Raw genomic sequence first — 13,715 nt, 5'->3', positions numbered from 1 at the left:
CTGCCATCTGTCACAACAGGCTTCCAGAAAAGTCTAAGCCAGGTTTGCAGCCATTAAGCACTGGACCAAGCTGTCAACCTCTAGACTGGAAATGCCATCAAGCTACTAATGCCATCAAGTAGCCAAGTCACCGTCTTATGCAAAAACTTCTACTTTGTCTCTCTGATTTCATCTTTGCCCTCTATTGTCTAATCTTAACACAGTATCCAAAGAATAAGTAAATCAGATATGCCATTCCTCTGCCTCAAGTCTCCCAGTGGACATCTTTTTCTTGCAGAATAGTCCATTGGTATTAAAAAGAGAGATTGGCCAGGTGCAATGGCTGAAACAATACATCTAACCAAAGTCCCCCAGGGAGTCTTGTCACACAGTTGGTGCTCAGTGGACACTGGAATGTTTCAACAGCCATGTCTCCCTGTTGCTGAACTGAGCTACTGTCCATGAGACAGATGGTTCTCTCTCCAGCATGGGATCAGAAGGCCTGGTTTCAAGTTCCAGGACTGCGCCTCACTCATTGTGTGTTGCTGGCTGAGTCACTTAACCTGCTGGAGCAAAGAACAGAGAAGCAGTCAGATTTGGAATCCACTGGGGAGGCAGGGTTTGTAAAACTTGTTGATTAAATGAACAATTTATGAGAAGAATCAAAATCTAAGCCAAGCATCTGGCCTGAACAGCTGGGTGGTCATTGATCCCATTTCCCAGAATGAAGAAGATGGGAATGTAGGGGTGTTTTTGAAGTGGAGTTTGGGTCAAGAGTTCGGATTTCTATGTGATGGAAGTTGTGGGCAGCCATTGTGAGGATACTGACTTTCCTTCCAAGGAGCTGGAGAACTTCTAGAGGCCTTTGCCACACCTACCTGGGTCTCCCAGCTCTCTCCAGCCCAAGTCCTTCTCTCTGGCTGCATGACCCTACACAGTATGGTCCCCACTGCCTCTCTGCCCACTGCCCACGGGACTCCTTGCTCTCTGGTGGTCCCTGCTCTAGGGTGTGTCCCTTGCTGTCTCAGCAGGGTCTTTTCATCTTCCAGATACCCACCTGGCTCTCCCATCACCTCCTTCAATCTTTGTCTAAATGTCACCTTCTCAAGAAAACCACTTGGCCACATCACTCTTTGAAAAAATAGCAAAACTCTACCCTTCCTCTCTCTAATATCCCCTGTCTCTCTCACTGGGTTTATTTTTCTTCAAAGTATTTACCACATTGTAATTCACTCACACCTTTCTAGTTACAAAATCTCTGCTTTCTCCCACTTGAATATAAACTTCAGGAAGGCAGGAGTTTTTGTTTGCTTTGTTCACTGCTGTATTCTCACAGCCGAGAATGGTGCCTAGCATGTAGTAGGTGCTCAATAAATATGTTAAATTAATTGAAATGCATTATGTTATCTTTCTTTCATATGAAAATCGTTGTTCAAATATTGATTTGTTTTTAATAGGAAGTAAGAAAGAGGAAATTCATATCTGAAGTTCTTTACTGTCTTGGTGACTCATTTCCCAGGTAAACTAAGACAGTTGGTCACTCCTCCTACCTCTCCATTTCACAGTTGAGAAAACTGAGGCTTAATGAAATTCTGACGCTCAGTGAGGCTTAGTGACGTTATAATTTTTCTACCACCTTCAAAAAACTAACCTTGCATGGACCTGGGTAGGTCATCCAGCCAAACAAGTATAGGTGAGCAAGACCCAGCTTGTTTCTCTTACTCACACCTACTCATGATGTGTCAGTGTGTAGGGATTAGATCTTAGATTAGCACAGATTTGAAAAGCCTTGTCATAAATAAAGCTGTGAGTAACCTTTGTGTGGGATCCTGCAGAGGCAAGGACTCTTCTAGTCATCAGCACAGGACCCTGGATCTTGGCTTGCCTCTTTGATATTTATTAAGCACTACAACCTTTAAGAAAGGCACACGCACTTGAATATTCATAGCAGCACTATTCACAATAGCCCAAAGGTAGAAACAACACAAATGCCCATCAAAAGATGAATGGGTAAACACATTGTGGTGCGTACACACAATGGAATATTCATTCAGCCAGTAAAGCAGAATGAAGTAATGATACATGCTACAACAGGGATGAGCCTCAAAACAGCATGCCAAGTGAAAGAAGCCAGACACAGGACAAATGTCATATGATTCTACTTACAGGAAATGTCCAGAGTAAGTAAATCTGCAGAGACAGAATGCAGATTGCTGGTTGTGAGGATGGCGGGGAGGAAGAGTGGAGAGTGGCTGTTTAATGAGTACTGATGGGTTTTTATTTTGGAGTGAGGAAAATAGATAGAAATGGTGGTTGCACAACATTGCAAATCGACTTAGTACCACCTAATTGTTCACTTTAAAGTGGTTAATTTTATACTATGTGAATTTCATTTCAATTTTTTTTAATGCACATGCATCATTTGTCAAGTAATCCTTACATAAACCCTGTAAGTTAGATATTGCTACCATTATTCCCATGAGAAAACTGAGCCCAGAGCTGGAAGGGACCTGGCCAAGGTCCCACAGGTGCTAGACTTAAATTCAAGTTCAGGTTGGCTCCGAAGCCTTGCCCCTTCTGAGCCAGCAGCCACTGATCCTCTCAGAGCTGGGCATGACCTCAGGTGAACCAAGGGTGTCTAGAGATGGTGCTCAGGAGAGAAGAGGAAGGGTCAAAGGGGAGAGACTTTGAGGTCTCTTTGGGGTTCCAACTTAGCATCAGCAAAACTCAGTGTTTCAACTTTGTGGCTCCTGGTACTTTGTTCCCATGGTATGACTGAGCTACCCAGGCTTGATCTTTGTTCCTCTTGACTCCTTTTTTCTTCCTTTCTTTCTTTTTTCTATTTTATTGAGACAACATCTTGCTCTTTCGCCCAAGATGGAGTGCAGTGGCACCATCACAACTCACTGCAGCTTCAAATGTCTGGGCTCAAGCAGTCCTCCCATCTCAGCCTCCCAAGTAGCTGGGACTACAGGCATGCACCACCAACCCAGGCTCTTGCCTCCTTATATCAAAGAACAGTCAAAGACAGTCGCGCATCATGGCTCATACCTATAATCCCAACACTTTCGGGGGCCGAGGTGGATGAATCACCTGAGGTCAGGAGTTCGAGACCAGCCTGGCCAACATGGTGAAACTTCATCTCTACTAAAGATACAAACTTAGCCAGGCATGGAGGCACAGTCCTGTCATCCCAGCTACTTGGGAGGCTGAGGAGAACAATCACTTGAACCCAGGAGGTTGCAGTGAGCCAAGATCTCGCATTTGCACTTGCAAGATCTTGCCATTGCACTCTAGTCTGGGCAGCAAGCACAAAACTTAAAATAAATAAATAAATAAATAAAAGAACAGCCAAAGACCGTAGATAAGGAGTGAGATTGGGGACTGGGATAGGAGAATAAAGAGTTAGAATACTACAGAACACTAGAACACAGGTCTTAATCTCCTATTTCTCTATCCTTCTTTAAAACGTCTAAAGTCTTCGACTCAGCAATGCAGCACTTGAGTGACTTGAATGTAAACATATTTTGAAAGAAGAGCATATTTTAGGGAATTCCATCGCAGAAGATTTGAATGTGGTATAATTCAGCTTGCTGGGAGAGGTGGGATGGCTGCTGGGTGGATAGAAATGGAAAGATGGAAGTGAATGTGGCAGACTAACACAATAACAGGGCTAATGATTTCAACATTTTAAAAGTTTCACAGCTCCAAGTGAACACAGGAGACGAGCTCCAGTGGGCGGCTTCTAAGATATCCACTTTGACAGTTTGCACTTTTTGGTCTTCTTCTGTTTGTTTCTTCCCCAAAGCTTATTAGCACCTCTGTTCTATTTGGGAGACTTTGGCCACCTTAGCATAGGGAGGAGAACTGGCTCCAGGGGGCTGAGCCCCCCACCGCCAGTGATAGGTCTCTGAGGAATAGAAGATTTGAGTCCTGGGAACCTGTCAAGGACTTTTCCTCTTGAAAAATCATGAAGCTTTGGTCCTCAACTTTGTTAAAGGGCTTTAAAGGAAGCAGAGTACCTCCTTCCACACTCCAAGTAGTCCAAAGCAACTGTGCCCAGATGGTAAGGACTTCCTTCCTGGCTGGGGTGGGCGGCAGCTGGGATAAACACTCATTGAAGCCACTCGGTGCTGTCCTCACTGCTTGCCCTGGGAAAGGGCCAACCCGGAATTTCTGGCTGAGTCAGTTGGGCCTCTCCCACCCATTCTTCTGAACCTCATTCGCATCCAGAAAGAAAAGGCTGGAAAATTTGAATAAGCAAAAGACCCAATGACATTGTCCTCAATCAGCTCAATTAGTGTGGTTGTGAATGAAGATTAAACAGGTCAAAGGGAATGTTGACAAATGTATCAGCTACCTGGTTTGCAGGTCCCTTTGAACAGCTCAGATCTTGGTGCAGTTTCCATAGGTATTGAAACAGAAAGATTAATTTAATAAGTGACTAGAGTAACATCTGGGGGGAAATTATATTCAGCTGTATGAGATAAAGACCACTGTAAAAGCATTTTCTTCAGGCATGCTCTGCTTTTTCTTTTGAAGGGCTCTCTTATGTCTGATGTTTTATATATAGTATTAAAATATAACGGTAAAATATTTCTTGAAAAAAAAGATAAAAAGAATTGAAATTAAAGGGAATACCAACAGATGTGTGTGAAAGAAAATAAGATGGGGAATGCAGACAAGTGAATAATAAATGGGGAAGTGCCTGTCTGGATGTTGTTAGTGTCTCCAGAAGTTTTCCCTTCAGTCTTCCTGTAAGCTACATACAGTGCAGTGGTTAAAAGTTCAGGCTTTAGGGGCAGAATGTTTAGGGTCAAATTCCTACTCTGCCACTTAGCTGTGTGACTTTGGGCAAGTACCCAACTTCTCTGTGCCTCCTTTTCTTCCTTGGTGGAAAGAGAATAAAACAACTATGCACTCAACTGGTTTTTTGTTTTGTTTTGTTTTTGAGACAGAGACTTGCTGTGTTGCCCAGGCCGGAGTGCAGTGCAGCAATCTTGGCTCACTGCAACCTCTGACTCCTGGGTTCAAGCGATTCTCCTGCATCAGCCTCCCAAGTAAATGGGATTAAATGTGCACGTCACCACACCCAGTTTTGTATTTTTTAGTAGAGACGGGGTTTCACCACATTGGCCAGGCTTGTCTCTAACTCCTGACCTCAAGTGATCCGCCCATCTTGGCCTCCCAAAATGCTGGGATTACGGGCATGAGCCACCACGCCTGGCCTCAACTGGTCGTTCTGAAGGCTGTATGGACACGATGCACATGAAACAGTGGCTGGTCTGGGACACAGCCAACCAAGGGCTGCTCCATGACATTTTCATTGTTTTAAATATATAAAAAATAATAACTGAAGCATTTTTATACAGAAAGGTTGCTTTTCCCCCCTGAAGAAGTAAAATATCTACCTAGGTGGATCCTTTCTTTCAGCTGTTAAATACATATTGAGTGTTCCTTGCCAGGAATTGGATACCACTTTGAATACATTTGGGCTGAAATATAAAAATATCTACAGTATTATTCTGTTTCTGTGACAGTTTAAATGTCAATTGTTTTCTAGACAATTGCATTTTTTGTTCAAATACTACCACAGGAAGGCTTGCATAGATTTCAGTTAGGATGATAGACCCAAAAAGGCTTTATAGGTGGCCTACCGTTAGTTCCTGAGCTCCCAGCAGGAAAGTGCCAACATAAAGCATGATTTAGGAATAGTAGCAGCAATTACTAATATTTTCTAGTGCCCTGCTTCATGGCAGGCACCAGTCTCAATAGCTTATATACATATCTCTAATCTGTACGCATATCTCTAATCTTATCAGCTCCAGGAGGCAGATGCTATTAGCCACATTTGACAGATGAGGAAATGGGCCCAGAGTTGTTAAGTGATGCTAAGTGTCTGAACCAGGGCTCCTGGCCAGGTCCATCTGGCTCCATTCAGTTCACAGGGTATCCAACTAGCTCTTGGTCCTTGTCCTTATAACTTCTGAGACCAAAAGCAATGCATTTCAGAATTTTACCATTTGCCAGAAAGCTCTTGATATCAACTATGATGTTCATCTGCTGCAATTTGTGTCTCCCTCAGGCCTCTCTCCTGCATACTGGACACTCCCTTTCCCCACCCCCATCCCTACTCTTTCTCTCCCCATTGGCGATTTCATAGGGTCTTCACCTGGTCATCAACCTGGAGAGTTTGGCCCCACCAAGGACATTCAGCCATGTCTAGAGATATGTTTGGAGCCACCTGGGGGTAGGGGAGAAGTATGCTACAGGCATCTAATGAGTAGAGACCAGGGAAGCTGCTGCACATCCTGCAGTGCACAGGACAGTCCCCCAAAGAATTATCTGGCCCAAAATGCCAATAGAGCTTAGACTGAGAAACCCTGAAAACAGAACTCGTGATTTCTGTGCCCCAAATCCATTCTTACTCAAGTCTTTGTTTTCTCAATACAAGTCACCATGACTCAAAGTTTCTCAGGCCCCAAATCGAAGAGTTTGCCTAATTTGTCCCTTTCACTCATCCCTTTTTTTAACAGTTAATCTCTAACTGTCACTACTAAAGAAAAAGAGTTTGACCAGGCGCAGTGACTCACGCCTATAATCCCAGCACTTTGGGAGGCTGAGGTGGGCAGATCACCACATGAGGTGGGCCATTACACTCCAGTCTGGGTGACAGAGTGAGCATCCATCTCCAAAAAAAAAAAGAAAGAAAGAAAGAAAAAGAGTTTAATTCAATGATATTTGACTCATGTTCTCCTTCTCCAACACGGTGGTTCAGCTAACTCATTACAATATCTACTTATTCATTTAATCGACAAATGTTTATTGAGAGACCTCCAAATGCTCAACATCCATATCAGCTTCACTGGAACCTTGTAAAGTTTCATGCAAATACAGTTAAGTACCAATGGGTAGTTTATTTGATAGTGTTCAAAAGATTTTGTTAAAACACTAAAATAGGCTGGGCGTGGTGGCTCACACCTGTAATCCCAGCACTTTGGGAGGCCAAGGTGGGCAGATTACTTCAGGTCAGGAGTTCATGACCAGCCTGGCCAACATGGTGAAACCCTGTCTCTACTAAAAATACAAAAATTAGCTGGGCGTGGTGGTGCATGCCTGTAATCCCAGCTACTTGGGAGGCTGAGGCAGAAGAATCACTTGAACCTGGGGGGTGGAGGTCGCAGTGAGTCAAGATAGTGCCACTGCATTCCAGCCTGGGAGACAAAGTGAGACTCCGTCTCAAAAAGAAAACACACACACTAAAATACAGAAAGGTTCAGTCTGTGTGTGATGGCTCACGAGTGTAATCCCAGCGCTTAGGGAGGCCAAGGGAGGTGGAGCATGAGGTCAAGAGCTAGAGACCATCCTGGCCAACATGGTGAAACCCTGTCTCTACTAAAAGTACAAAAATTAGCTGGGCATGGTGGTGCGTGCCTGTAGTCCCAGCTACTCAGGAGGCTGAGGCAGGAGAATCGCTTGAACCCAGGAGGTGGAGGTTGCAGTGAGCTGAGATCATTCCACTGCACCCCAGCCTGGTGACAGAGTGAGACTCTGTCTCAAAAAAAAATGTTTAAAGTTAAAACTAATTTTTAATGGCCTAAAGTAAAAAGAAAGCCAGTCAATGGAAACACAAGACAGGGGTCAATCCATAAACATTTCTCGTGAACTCCGTGTCTACCCGTGCTGGGGGAATATTGGTACCTGCTTGGATCCTTAGAGTCTGTACATATCAGAATGTATAGAGAGGAAAAGAAAGATAATTTAAACAAACTCCCAGAAATTAAGCCCAGTTGAGCACAGGCTGCCCACTGACCTCTCAGAAAGCCTTCGCCTCTCCCAAAGGTTGTTCAAATCTACAGAGAATCCACTATGGGACCACAAAGGGCACAGCACTAAGGCAAGCTAAGTACTTCAGAGACACACCTTTTGCTACCACCCCTCTTCTATTAGGCTTAGTTGCCCCCAGAAATCCAGAGAAGCTTTTCAGCTGCCACCCCCCACAAGGAAACACAAACAGGCTGGAAGCTTTTAGACAGGACATCCTAGGAAATGATTAAAGGTGCAATTCTGCCTTCCTGGCCCAGACTATTCATTCCAATGGCACCAGGATAGCCAAGTACATGTCAGCCAGGAAGGTGGCAAGGAAGTCAGGTACAAAGCTATGCTCCAGGAGCCCTTGGGACTCTGCCTCCAGGGACTGAGATGGGTTCAGGACAGGCCTGAACATTTTTCTTCAGCTCTGCAGCTGTGGCATAATGGGTTAAAGTCCTGGGTTAAGTCACTCTGGGCAAGTCACACAACCTGCAGAGCCTCATATTTCTCTTTGGTAAAATACAGATGGTAACACCTACTTCCTAGAGTTCATGTGGAGAATTAACTACGCCATGATATGCAAAGTGCTTACAATCGTACTTTACATAAAAGCTAGCTATGTGAGTGTTAGCTATAATTTGATTATTATTAAAATGTTTAGTACAGTTCCTGGCACATCACAGGCACTTGAGAAATAGGAACTAGTGTGACTTAGGGTTAGGTTAGACCTGAAATCTTAAGTGATCTTGAGATGCTGGGATTCATCCAAAGTCTGCATATAACCTTCAGAAAGAAAGAGACAGAGGAAAAAACAAAAGTTCATGTTTTCAAAACAAGCAAAAAACAAATATTTATTAGACACCTACTATTTGCCAGGCATTCTGCAAGGCACTGGAAATGCAATAGTGAGTTAGAGGAAGATCCCTCCTGATGCTAGGCCATTTTAGGAAAATTTGATTGTTTTGAACTTTCCTTTTTTTTCTTTTGGTTATCATTTCTTTCCTTTTCTTTTTTTTTTTTTTTTAATTACTATACTTCTAACATATTTATCCTAAGGAGACAAACTACTACAAGAAATCTTTTTTTTAAATTTTTATTTCCATAGTTTTTGGGGAACAGGCAGTGTTTGGTTACATAGATGAGTTTTTTTGTGGTGATTTCTGAGATTTTGGTGCACCCATCACCTGAGTAGTGCACACTGTACCTAATTTGTAGTCTTTTATCTCTCACCCTCTTTTTTTTTTTTAAACTTTTGCAAAAGGTGTCCTAGTTCTTGGCAATGTTTCCCCTGGGCTCTGGTTACATCATTAACAGTTGAATCACGACTATACCCAGACAGTCACCTGGGAGAGAACCGGGAACTTCATCTGGTTTAGCGACCACTCCCACCTCCAGCGGCAGTTATCTAGCAGCAGGATAACTGATATCATAAAGGTGGGTTTTGATAAAGGTAGAAGTGTGCACTAGACTTGCAGAGGATCACACTTGGATTTTAACAGGATGGGGTAGAAAGATAAGAGCAACGAATTGTACTCCTTGTTTTTGTGTCAAAAAAAGAAAAAAAAAAACCTCTCCTTTTTTTATTCTAAAATTCTGTTTTCTTATTCAGTCAATTGCAGGTCCCTCTGCAATTGATGCTCCAGAATATAACCCCTCCCTGCCTGGGGGCCTTGCTCAGGATAACTTTTCCCGTCTACCTGTGGCTCAGAGGTGGTCAGAGGCAGGCTGAATGGAGGGCAGGCAGGCAGCAGCTCTGCTGGTGCTTTTCCACTTGAGAGGGGGCTTGGGGACTGAGACAGCCATCATCCTTTGCCACCTCCACTGAGCCAGTCTGTTGCAGGTCGAGACTGAACTTGGACTGACTGAGAACCTGGGTCTCCCTACACTGACCGAACCCCACAGGCCTCTCACAGCCCGCAGCCATCCCAGACTGTCTCTAAGCAGTCTCATTCCCTCCACCCTGCCCCACACCTCCATCTTTCAGTGTCCTTGTCCCACCATGCCCCATTTCCTCTGCCAAAAATGTCCTTCTCATCCTTTAACCCTTAATATCTGCATATCCTTCCAGACCAAACTGCAGCCTTATCTTCTCCCAGCCATCTCTCCGAATGCCCCAGGGCGGAAGTAGCACACTTTTGCACTTCCCTCTCAGAGTGCTCAGGACACAGTCCAGTATTAAGTAGTGCACACAGTGCTTCTCCCAGCAGAGTTTGAGCTCCTGGAAGGCTGGAGACATGCTTGATTTATCTGTGTCATTTCTAGGACATGAGAGGCTCTCAATAAATGTGGAATGAATTGATAACTGACTAAATAAATGACACCAGTCTGAAATTCCTAACAAAAGTTACTTAGAGATCATTTTTCCCAACCTGGTTCTCCCCTTCACTTGCTGTGTGGCCTTGGGCAAGTTACTTAACCTCTCTGTGCCTGCATTTCTTCATCTGTAAAATGCAGCTAATAGTAGAAGGATATATCTACTATATAGGGTGGCATGAGCATAAACTGTTAGTGTAGGTAAACTACTTAGATAAGTACCTGTCAAATAGTAAGCACTCAGTAAATGTCAGTGTTTATTACCCAGTGTGCACATGTCCAGAGATGCATCTGACTCACCCCACCTCTGTCCCCTTCTCCACTGCTGTGAGGGTTGGCTGCTGATGGCTCTACCTGCACCCTTTCTTTGGAGAATTACTCTCAGTCAAAGGAAGCAGCCTCACCTAAAGGGTTACTCTATGCAGCTCATGGTCAATGCCTGATGACCTATGGTACAAAAGGCTGCTCCCCTCTGCATCAAATTGATGACCTGGGGTACAAAAGACTGGCCCCCTGTATGGACTTGATGACCTGGAGTACAAAAGGCTACCTTAAAGTAGCACCAACTTCTTAGGGTAAGCTGTGCTCCCAACGTCCTCGTTGCAGCAGGCTGAAGCTAGTCTCCAACCCAGCATCCCTTCGCCCTTCCCTGTCCTGCTGCCTCACTTCCCGACCCCTGAGGGCACCTCACTCAATTCCCATCTCAGGCTCTGTCTGTAGGGAGCTTGGTTGAGACAACCACTGTCACCATCACTATCATCAGACAGGAGGAAATGAGACGCATAGCAGTTACCTGGTTTGTCCAAGACCCAGTGTTAGGAACACGCACTGGAGGTCGTTGGGCATTGACTAGAAGTTCATTTGTTATTTTAGAGGAGTGCTGGTTTCTATGAGTCTCCAGTAGGCCTTTTCTAAGAAACACCGACTGAATAAATTAACCAACAACCAGCTTGAAAAACACAAACTAAGGTACCTGAGTTAGGTACAGAAAGGCACGACAAAAAGGAATCAATGGGAAAGGAAAACATGACAATTACATGCCTTCGCGGGTGGTGAGGACAGCGAGGACAGCCTTTGCTGATTCCCCATCCCCTGAGACGAGACCAAGGTCCAGGCCAAGCAGGGAACCCCTCAGGCCCGCGATATAGTTGAGGGGTGGCAAAACGGGTCACAATCACGTCCCTGCTTGCCTTGGCCTTACCATGGTCCCACCTATCTAGACACACCACCCCTCTCAGAACTCACCATCCCATGCACCTCCACTGAGTACTCTTCAGCAATTTCCCAGCACCACCAGGACCCCCGGCTCGAAGCCATCGCCATTTGAAAATCCCATGAAGGTCATCAAACGCCATCCTTGCTCAGGTCAGCCCATTACACTGGACTATGAGGGCTTTGAGGAGGGGAGCTGGGACTGGGATCTTTGCTTTACCCCAGAGAGGAGGGAGATGAAGGGAAAGAGAATGTGGCAGACACTTGTGTTTGGCAGTTGTGAGGTAGGAACCAGGATCGTGTTTCTCCTTGACAGTGACAGCTGGGAGAAGTCCATCATCTTCAGGTTCTCCCAGCCACTGAAACTGATGAAGCCAGATTCTAATCCAAGTCAGTCCAAGCTGAAACAGACCAGGAAAAGGAAAATCAACTTCAGCAAGGCACTTAAAGACATTTGCTGCAATTAGATGGACATTTTGATGGGAAAGGAGGCTGATAGGAATGATTTGCAAGGCCTAATGCTGGAGTTCTTTCTCAATGTAAAAGTGTTTTCTTCCTCCCCTGGTTACGCTAGCACACACTTGTGAAAAATTTGAATACCACAGAAGTGTATAAAACAGAAAATATTACTGCCTGGTATTCTCTCTCATCCTCTGCAATATCTACTGTTAAGAGTTTAAATTACCGGCTGGGTATGGTGGCTCACCCTGTAATCCCAGCACTTTGGGAGGTTCTTTATTTGTTAAGGACCTCAAATCCTTGGTTGTGTATAGTGCAAATATTTTTCTCCAACTTGAATATCTTTCAATCTTCTTCATGGCATCCTCTCTTGAACAGAAGTTTAAAAAATTTTTTTTTCAGACTGATGACATTTATTAGGAAGGAGAGATTTTAGTTAGACCCCCATGTCATACATAGAAGAAACAGATGGTAGCTGTCATTTTGAAACAGGAAAGAGAGCAGGCAGAGGATCTGGACTCTCAGAGGACAGGTAGTTCAGCTGGACAATGGGGGAGTATGAGATTAGGGTGGATGAGGCCACTGCTTACCACCCCTTCACTGAAGTTCAGTGGCTAAAATACTGTGACATCAGCCAGCCAGTGGAAGGCTGTCCTGCTCTCCAGCAGACACATGGGATGTTGTTGGTGGCAAGAAGGAAGAATGTCATGCTATTTCTTGCTGTCCTCCGGGCTACTTTGCCATTACTAACAAGGTTGAAGGGCCAGGCGGGCAACTGGAAATTGATTCTAGTGTGTGTGGACCATTATGCTGAATTTTGGTGGATACATAAACACCTTTATCAGGCAAGCTATTTTTAAACTCTGTAATTATAATTTAACCGTAGGCCAAATAATGAAAAAAAAAAAGTATTATAGAAATAAGAACTACTTTTGATTAAAAGTGAATATCTAATTCTTTTTAAATAGGCATTTTTTTTCTAATTACAGAAGTAATGCATATTTATTATAACAGGGGTTTGGTCAGGGATGGTGGCTCACACCTGTAATCCCAACACTTTGGGAGGCTGAGGCAGGAGGTTGGATCACTTGAGCCCAGGAGATTGAGACCAGCCTGGGCAACAGAGCGAGATCTGGTCTCTATAAAAAATTTTAAAATTAGCCAGGTGTGGTGTCACAGGCCTATAGTCCCAGCTGCTTAGTAAGCTGAGGCAGGAGGATTGCTTGCTCCCAGGAGTTCAAACTTGTAGTGAACTATGATTGCACCACTGCACTCCAGCCTGGGTGACAGAGCAAGATCCTGTCTCAATCAATCAATTAATCAATCAAGGGGGGACTACATAACAGCACAAGTGACAAAAATTTCCCCTATAATTGCATTCCTCTGAATAACCACAGTTTATATTTTACTATTTTTCTTTCCAGTGTTTTTTCTAGTCTTGTGTACTTACGTATGTTTTTTAAACAAAATTAGGTTGATATTCATCTGGAATCGTCTTTTTTCACTGAATATCAGATTGTGAATTTGTGGGAGGACTGAGTAACTATTGTATACTCCATTACACAGTCTATGATTGAAATCTAGCAGTATTTGTTTCCTAGAGAAAGTCTTTTAAGATGATAAGGTATATACCAAACAACCTTCTTTCTAAAATCTCTTCATCCTTTGATCTTTTATCATCTACACTTATTCTGTTTTAGCTGCTTCTGTACATAACTGTTGAGCTGTGTTATCTTGGAAAGGTTTCATGGCTATCCACTCCCTTTTCACATTTTTTACCATGCCTTTCTTGAAAACCACATTTTAGTGACACTTCTGAGTGATTTTTTTTCTTCTCTCTTTTATCTTCTTCTTCTTTTCTTTTTTTCTTTTCTTTTTTTTTTTTTTTTCCTTGAGATGGAGTCTTGCTTTGTCGCCCAGGTGACCTCGGCTCACGGCAA

The 13,715-nt window shown here is 43.9% G+C and overlaps 1 long non-coding RNA gene across 1 annotated transcript in view; it reads right to left on the bottom strand.

Moving 5' to 3' along the window:
- Nucleotides 1–354: 354 nt before the first annotated feature.
- The window catches only part of LOC108533756 (uncharacterized), a 28,204-nt gene continuing 14,843 nt past the window's right edge, over nt 355–13,715 (bottom strand). The window contains exons 2-3 of the long non-coding RNA XR_001886814.1: nt 11,350–11,717; nt 355–545 (exon numbers count right to left, since the gene is read on the bottom strand). This is a non-coding gene — a long non-coding RNA (uncharacterized LOC108533756). The remainder of the gene's footprint in view (nt 546–11,349; nt 11,718–13,715) is intronic.

The sequence above is a fragment of the Rhinopithecus bieti genome, unplaced genomic scaffold (genome assembly GCF_001698545.2).
Source record: "Rhinopithecus bieti isolate Rb0 unplaced genomic scaffold, ASM169854v2 scaffold_11842, whole genome shotgun sequence".
Classification (NCBI taxonomy): Eukaryota; Metazoa; Chordata; class Mammalia; order Primates; family Cercopithecidae; genus Rhinopithecus; species Rhinopithecus bieti.
The sequence above is the reverse complement of the archived record's forward strand: the minus strand, read 5'-3'. Positions and strand labels throughout refer to the sequence as shown.